Source organism: Cebus imitator, unplaced genomic scaffold (genome assembly GCF_001604975.1).
Source record: "Cebus imitator isolate Cc_AM_T3 unplaced genomic scaffold, Cebus_imitator-1.0 Scaffold851, whole genome shotgun sequence".
NCBI lineage: Eukaryota > Metazoa > Chordata > Mammalia > Primates > Cebidae > Cebus > Cebus imitator.
In genome coordinates, this window is record NW_016108166.1 from 54,451 (window position 1) to 63,879 (window position 9,429).

At 34.1% G+C, this 9,429-nt stretch overlaps 1 non-coding gene across 1 annotated transcript; it reads left to right on the forward strand.

The window, feature by feature from the left end:
* The first annotated feature begins 218 nt into the window (after positions 1-218).
* LOC119469808 lies at positions 219-326 on the forward strand. The gene has a single exon (XR_005198648.1). It is a non-coding gene; the product is annotated as a U6 spliceosomal RNA (small nuclear RNA).
* Positions 327-9,429: the final 9,103 nt, after the last annotated feature.

Here is a 9,429-nt window from a genome sequence, read left to right on the forward strand (position 1 = left end):
TCTTAATTGCAGTTATCAAAACTGTCAAGAGAAAAGTTGATTGTAATAAAATGCATTTGACACCTTTCAGACTGAGCAGAAAAACTGGGAAGAAGGAGTAGCTGTGCATGAACTCCAGCAGGAGAACTACACTCTCTTCTCAGGAATCTTCCTGGACTATTTCAAGACATTTTCATCCTTAGTTACTCTGACCCTTCACCCCTCAGAATGGAATAGTTGTACTCACTTTGGTAGCACGTATACTAAAATTGTGAATGAAATAAAGAAAATTTTCATGGCCCCTGAATGAGGATAACATGCAAATTCATGAAGCATTTTATATTTTTTCAGCAGAGTAAAAAAAACAGCTCACAGAATGGGAGAAAATGTTCACCAACCTTGCACCCAACCAAGGCCTACTATAAAGAGTCTTTAAGAAACTTAAACAAACAACTCAACAAGCAAAACAACAACAACAACAACAAAAAGAACACTAAAAATGGACAAAGAACATGAACAGACACATCTTAAAAGAAGACACACAAGTAGCCAATAAACATGAAAGAATGATCTAAATCACTAATTATCAGAGAAAAGCAAATCAAAGTCACAATGAGATATTATTTCATACTGTTCACAATGGCTATTACTAAAAAGACATAAAATAATGGATGCTGGTGAGGCTGCAGAGAAAAGGAATACTTATGTACTATTGGGGGGAAATGTAAATTAGTTCAGCCACTGTGGAAAGAAGTTTGGAGACATCTCAAAAAATTCAAAACAAACTACCTTTGACCCAGTTATCCCATTATTGGGCAATACCCAAAGGAAAACAGATTGTTCTATTTTAAAAAAAGACAGAATTTTTTACAATAAAAAAGACATGGAATCAACATAGGTGCCCACAAACAATGGATTGAATAAAGAAAATGTAATATATATACACCGTAGAATACTACATAGCCATTAAAAAAGTGAAATAATATCTTTTCAAGCAACAGGGATGAAACTGTAGGTCATTATCCTAAGTGAATTGACACAGAAACAGAAAACCAAATGCCACATGTTCTCATTTATAAGCAGGAGCTAAACATTGGGTATGTATGGACATAAAGATAGGAAAAATGGATACTGAAGACTGCTAGAAGTGGCAAGAAGGGGAGAAAGACAAAGCTGAAAAACTACCTTTTGAATTGTACGCTCATTTATGCACACACCAAACCTCAGCATCGTATAATATACCCATGTGAAACCTGAACGTGTGCTCCTTGAATCTAAAATAAAAATTTAAATTATTTATAAAAATGAAATATTCACCTTGATCATTTGCTCTGGAGAATGTAAAATTACAGTATAAATATGAAGTATCTTTCTAAAGCAATAATTGGCATCTGTGGAACTAATAAAAGGCATTGACATACCTGGAGTGTTAAGATGATTTTTTATATGTGAAAAGAAAAATACCCAGAATACATTTCCTATAGATCAATCTTATATTGATTTTGAGATATAATGCTACTTGGGAAATTAGTAAATATTTTAATTTAGAAACCAGAACGTTGATGTGGTAAATTCCTTCAAAATATGCAAAGAAATGACCACCCATGGAAAAATTATAATTTAAAAATATCTGTCATTATTTACATGCATGCAAATATGTAAGGCATATACTAGGTTCTTCAGATGTATCATATAATCTAATCCCTGTAAATTCATAGCAAGTTATAGAGTGGTGTTATCATCACTGCTCACAGAAAAGAATACTGAGGGACAAGAGAAGCACTTGAGTTCTTTTCCAAATCAATTTTGTCCTTTCTTAACTTTTACTTTAGGTTCAAGGGTACCTGTTCAAGATTGTTATATAGGTAAACTTGTGTCATGGGGGTTTGCTATACAGATTATTTTGTTACTATGTACTAGGCCTAATACTCATTAGTTATTTTTTTCTGATCCTCTCCCTCCTCCCACCCTTCACCCTCAAGTAGACTCCAGTGTTGTTCTCCTCTATGTGTCCATGTGCTCTCATCATTTAGCTCTCACTTAAAAGCAAGAACATGCAGTATTTGTTCTGTTTCTGCTTTAGTTTGCTAAAAATAATGGCCACCAACTCCATCCATGTTCCCATAAAAGACATAATTTCATTTTTTATGGCTGCATAGTATTCTGTGGTGTATAGGTACCACATTTCTTTATCCAACCTGTCATTGAGAGACATATAGGTTCATTCTATATCTTTGCTATTGGGAAAAGTGTTGCAAGGAACATTTGCATACATGTGTCTTTATGGTTACAAAAAAATTATATTCCTTTGGATATATATACCCAGGAATGGTATGGCTATACTGAAAGGAATTTCTGTTTTTAGCTGTTTGAGAAATTGCCACATTGTTTTTGACAATAGTTGAACAAATTTACACTCTTACTGACAGTGTATAAGCATTTCCTTTTCTCTGCAACCTCACCAAATAACCTCTGTTATTTTTTGTCATTTTAACAATAGCCGTTATGACTGGTGTGAGATGGTATCTCACTGTGGTTTTTATTTGCATCTCTCTGATGATTAGTGATGATTTTTTGATTTTTTTAATAATAGCCATCCTGACTCAAAGCCCATGTTTTTAACTTCAGTGAAGCACTGCTTTTGTATCAGGCAAGGAGGCATTGCATGTGAAGGCACAGATTTGTTTTACACACAGAAGGAAAGGTGGAATGTGGGGCTTTTGTCCAAGTCACAGGTGCTCACAGAAATAGTGTTTTGGAGAATAAGCCTGGCACATACTAACAACATATTTTTCTTTTATTATGATTGCTTTAAAAATGACTTATAAAATTGTTAAACTTCCCAGCAAATTTGTGGCTCATAAATTTATAAATAGTTCCATAGTTTAAAAATACATATTTTAAATGTTTAAGTTCAGGTGTTCCATGATAGGAAATAAAAACAACGCTGAAATGACTATTATGATTTTATTATAATTTATGATTTCTTCAGTTTTAAATATTTTAACATTTAAATTACATTTTAAACTATAATTATGGGTCCAAAGCTACATGCAGATTATTCAAGTCATAAGAATGGTCAAAAGAATTGAAAAATTAATAACAGAATTTTAAAATATCTGAAACCCATCTGGAATTACAACAAGTTTGGCAGCTGGTAAGGATTCCCTCAACATATTTAAAATTAAAGAATATTATTATACTGTTATCAAACTACCAAATCAGTTTATAAGATGGAACCAATACAAAATTCTCAGAAGTACATGGAAGTTTAAATAAGATGACTCCTAATACTGTAAATGATACCAAGCTTGAAAGACTCTTCAAAAAGCTCCTAAGCATTGGTTATATAGAACTGAAACCACCTCACAAAAAGAGGCCCTCAAAATTCATCACTGTCACTTAGAGGTAAGAAAACAGAATTTTACAAGTAAAACAAAGCTCTGCTTTTTAGTATGGAACAATATAATGAAAAACAGAGTAAAATCTGTGCTTTAAATAAATGACTTCTGCCTTTCTCTTCTCGTCATATTCTCTGTTCTTATATATAGTCTCTGCCACTTATTTAGTAGCCGACTATAGGATTTTTTCCTCTTCCACCAATAAGGATCAATCTCATGAGTGAGCTTTGACACCATGCAAGCTTGCTTCTTTGTTTCTTAAATAATATATCCATAATAACAACTGGAATGTTTAGCAATAAAACACAATTTCTGGTTAGTTTATCAGCCATGTATAATTGCCACTATTAAAAAGGCTCAAACATCCCTTTCCTCAATGCAGGAATATGAAGAGTTCCCAAGAATGCTTTACTGTTCAAAAATGTAAATCACAGGGATGATGGAATAGCTGGGTAGAAAAATCAAACAAAAAAGAATAAAATGAAGAAGCAATGTCAGGTAGCTTGCACTGCAGAAGTAAAGTGGGAATGTACCACAGCCAAAATGATTAATCATAAATAGTGAAACCCACCAGCAGATCACACAATATTCTTTGATAAAAGAAAAAAACTTCAGCTGAATTAAATTGAAAGGAGTTGAATTGAGCAATGAACAGTTTGTGAATTGGGCAGCTCTCTGAGCCAGAGTAGGCTCAGAGACTCCAGCATAGCCACATGGTAGAAGAAAAGTTATGGACAGAAAAAGAAAAATGATGTACAGAAAACAGAAATGAGGTATAGAAACAGGTGGACTGATTATAGTTTGACATTTGCCTTATTTGAACATGGTTTGAACAGTTGGCTGCATTTAATTGGCAAAATTCAGTTATTGGTACAAGTGTAGGCTACAGTCTGGTTATGCCTCTGCTTGCTATAGTTCATGATATACAGAGAAACCTTTAGGCCAAACTTAAATATGTAAAGACGAAGCTTTAGGCTAAAATTGTTATAACAATTCCCACCTTTTGATCATCTTCTCAATCTTGAAAGATTGACCAAAACTTTATTTATTGATGCCACTATCCCCATTGGCTTTGAACCCCACTTGGAAACAGTATAACAGTGGATTTTGCAAGGAAGAACAAGGACCAAGTAGAACGTACCTCCTTATGCTGCAATGTACTGTTTACATAAGAAAAACAAAACTTGGTCTAGTCTAGGATCTATGCGTTTCCTTAAGTTTTAGTTTGATTATGTCCCATTTAACATGGGCGATACCATATTGGTTTGGTCTGGTTTGTTGGGGCCTAGTACATAAGCTCAGTCCAAAACAATGGTCTCCCATTGTTTTAAAAAATTTCCTTTTTTGGATCAAATATGTTACAGGTTTAAAACACTTGACATAATAAAATATATTTCCAGGTCAACGTAAGTCATTCATTTAGCCAAAATGATAACTCAAAATTTTAAGAAAGGCAAAAACATTTCATCATTTATAGAGGGAAGACTTAGCTTTCCAAAAAAATCTGTCTCTTGTCTTTCCCTTCTTTTTACTGTAGTTTATTGTAAAAGCAAACAAAAATATTTCATTATCCTTTAATATCACTTGAAAATCTTATTCAAGAAAAAGCCAAATTTTACCCTTGCATTAGTGTACTATTAATTTCATCCCATTTTTAAACAAAACCTTATAGAATAATCTAGCCAATCTTAATCAGTTTGTCCATAAGGTGAGATTCTCATAAACATTTTATAACCCTTTATAATTTTTGTTAAGGAGCAGATCAGTGTTCCAAGAAAACCCTGTTATGCTTTTATTCCAATGTTAAATTTATGGGAAAAAAATGAACAATACTGCTTTAAATTTAGCCAACATGTTCATACACAGAGTCTCTTTTACAATTAATTTTTCACAAACTTTTAACAATCTGCTCAAACATTTAGCTTTGTCCTATCTAATTTAAAATAATTCTTTAGTTCTCTAAATAAGGCAAAAATTTACATTCATATGCCTTATAATCTTTTAGTAAAATAACATTTTACTTTTCTTATGCACCTTGCATGTAAAACTGTTTCTTCAGTAGTTTCAAGTACATGTTACACTGTTAACTCTTAGCGACTTTTGGTGTAAAGTCTGGTTAGTAAGCAATTTTAATTATGTATTAGGTTTGGAGCCTAGGACATCAGACAGAAGTGCTAATAAAGTCCAACTGTTTTGAGCATAGCTAATTTTAAATGTCTCCAGGCCTAACCTAATATTTGACCTGCCTGATTTAGACCAAATGTCTTTATTTTACCTATAATCTTTAAAACTCTTTATTTCCTAACACTGAAGTCACATGAACTAAAAGGCATTAGTTTTGTTTTTCTCACAAAATATTTGATTTTTCTTTAAGCCAATAAATTAGAGCTGCCATATATATATATATATATATATATATATATATATATCACAAAGACAACACATACATAACTATGCAAACAGACAGAAGAAGATCCAGTATTGTAGGATTTTTCATTTGACATTTGTTAATTTTTTAAATTGGCTTCAGAGTTCAGACCTTCAAGGAACAGGACCAGGAAAGCATACAATTTCTAGGGCCCAATAACTAGGCACAGCTGGAAGGCAAAAACAAATCCCCAAAAATAAGTGTCCCATTTTTATATTACATTCTGGATCCCCAAAAGGAGGGAAATGCTATGGGAGAATACAGTGCAAACTTTTACCATGCTAAGCAACCCAAACCCAATCAGCCCATTCTGGGAATAGCTCATCCCCCATGGCAGGCTTATCTCATTAGGGACAGGGATATTTCCATACTTTTTCGGTGGCCAAGAACATGTTTTTCTGATCCAAATGTGCAATGAGTCAAAAACCGACATTTGCCATTCCCTAAAGTATATTTAGTCTTCGATTTTGAGAGCAACCCCAAGACACATAATCATCAGATTTACCAAGGTTGAAATGAAGGGAAAAATGTTAAGGGCAGCTAGAGAGAAAGATCTGCCTACCCACAAAGGGAAGCCCATCAGACTAACAGCTGATCTATTAGCAGAAACCTTTCAAGTCACAAGAGAGAGGGGGCCAATATTCAACATTCTTAAAGAATTTTCAATCCAGAATTTCATATCCAGCCAAATTAAGTTTCATAAGCAAAGGAGAAATAAAATCTTTTACAGACCAGCAAATGCTAAGAGATTTTGTCACCACCAGGCCTGCCTTACAAAAGCTCCTGATGAAAGCACTAAACATGGAAAGGAAAAACCGGCAGAAGCCCTGCAAAAATATAGCAAATTGTACAGACCATGGACACTGTGAAGAAACTGTGTCAAGTAATGGACAAAATAACCAGCTAGGTTATTTTGAATGACAGGATCAAATTCTCACATAACAATGAGAAGAAAGACACAACATATCAGAATCTCTGGTACACAGCCAAAGCAGGGTTTGGAGAGAAATTTATAGCACTAAATGACCATGAGAGAAAGCAGGGAAGATCTAAAATTGACACCATCACATCACAATTAAAAGAACTAGAGAAGCAAGCACAGCAAATTCAAAAGCTATCAGAAGACAAGAAACAACTAAGATCAGCATAGAACTGAAGGAGATAGACACATGAAAGACCCTTCAAAAAGTCAATGAGTCCAGGAGCCAGTTTTTAAAAAGATCAACAAAATAGATAGCCTGCTAACCAGATTAATAAAGAGGGAAACAGAGAAGAATCAAATAGACACAATAAAAAATGATAAAGAGGCTATCGTTATTGATCCCACAAAATACAATCTACCATCAGAGAATACTATAAACACCTCTATGCAAATAAACTAAAAAATCTAAAAGAAATGGATAAATTCCCGGACATATACACCCACCCAAGACTAAATCAGGAAGAAGTTAAATCCCTGAATATGTCAATAACAAGTTCTGAAATTGAGACAGTGATTAATAGCCTACCAACCAAAAAAATCCCAGGACCAGACAGATTCACAGTTGAATTCTACCAGAGGTACTAAGGGGAGCTGGTACCATTACTTCTGAAAGTATTCCAATCATTAGAAAAAAGGGACTTCTCCCTAACTCATTTTATGAGGCCAGCCTCATCCTGATACCAAAACCTGGCAGAGACACAACTAAAAAAGAAAATTTTAGGCCAATATCCCTGATGAACATCGATATGAAAATCCTCAATAAAATACTGACACATTGAATCCAACAGCACATTAAAATCTTATCCATCATGATCAAGTTGGCTTCATGCCTGGAATACAAGGCTGGTTCAACATAACACAAATCAATAAACATAATCTATCATGTAAACAGAATCAATGAGAAAAACAACATGATTATCGCAATAGATCCAGAAAAGGCCTTTGATAAAATTCAACACCACTTCATGCAAAAAAACTCTCAATAAACTAGGTATTGATGGAACGTATCTCAAAATAATAAGAGTTATTTATGACAAACCCACAGCCAATATCATACTGAAGGGGCAAAAGCTGGAAGGATTCACTTTGAAAACTGACACAAGACAAGGAGCCCTCTCTCACCATTCATATTCAACATAATATTGGAAGTTCTGATCAAGGCAATTGGGCAAGACAACGAAATAAAGGGTATTCAAATAGGAAGAGAGACAGTCAAATTGTCTCTGTTTGCTAATGCCATAATTGTATATTTAGAAAACCCCATCTTCTCATCCCAAAATCTTAAGCTGATAAACAACTTCAGCAAAATCTCAAGACACAATATCAATGTGCAAAAATCACAAGCATTCCTATACACCAATAATAGAAACAAAGAGCAAAATCAGGAGTGAACTCCCACTCACAATTGCTGCAAAGGAAATAAAATACCTAAGAATACAACTTACAAGGTACGTGAAGAAACTCTTCAAGGAAAACTACAAACTACTGCTCAAGGAAGTAAGAGAGGACACAAAGAAATGGAAAAACACTTCATGCTCATGGATAGGAAGGATCAATATTGTAAAAATGAACATACTGCCCAAAGCAATTTATAGATTAAATGCTATCTCCAACAAACTACCATTGACTTTTTTCAGAGAATTAGAAAATCTACTTTAAATTTTATATGGAACCAAAGAGAGCCTGTATAGCCAAGACAATTCTAAGCTAAAAGAACAAAGCTGGAGGCATCACACTGACTTTAAACTATACTACAAGTTTACAGTAACCAAAACAACATGGGACTGGTACCAAAACAGAGATATAGACCAATTGAACAGAACAGAGGACTCAGAAATAACACCACACATCTACAACCATCTGATCTTTGACAAATCTGAAAAAACAGCAATGAATAAATGATTCCCTATTAAATAACTGTTGTTGGGAAAACTGACTAGCCTTATGCAGAAAACTGAAACTGTACCCCTTCGTTAAATCTTATACAAAAATTAACTCAAGATGAATTAAACACTTAAACATAAGACCTAAAATTACAAAATCCCTAGAAGAAAACCTGTGCAATATCACTCAAGACATAGGCATGGGCAAAGACTTCATGACTAAAACACCGAAAACAATAGCAACAAAAGCCAAAATTGACAAATGGTACCTAATTAAACTAAATACCTTCTGCACAGCAAAAGAAACTATCATCAGAGTGAACAAGCAACCTACAGAATTGGAGAAAATGTTTGCAATTTATCCATCCGACAAAGGTATAAAATCCAGAATCTACAAAGAACTTAAAAAAAATTACCAGAAAAAAAACAACCCCATCAAAAAGAGGGTGAAGGATATGAACAGATACTGCTCAAAAGAGGACATTTAAGCAGGCAACAAAGACATGAAGAAAAGCTCATCATCACTGGTCATTAGAGAAATGCAGATCAAAACCACAATTAGATACCATCTCATGTCAGTTAGAATGGCGGTCATTAAAAAGTCAGGAAACAACAGATGCTGGAGAGAATGTGGAGAAATAGGAATGCTTTTACACTGTTGGTGGGAGTGTAAATTAGTTCAACCATTGTGGAAGACAGTGTGGTGATTCCTCAAGGATCTAGAACTAGAAATACCATTTGGCCCTGCAATCCCAT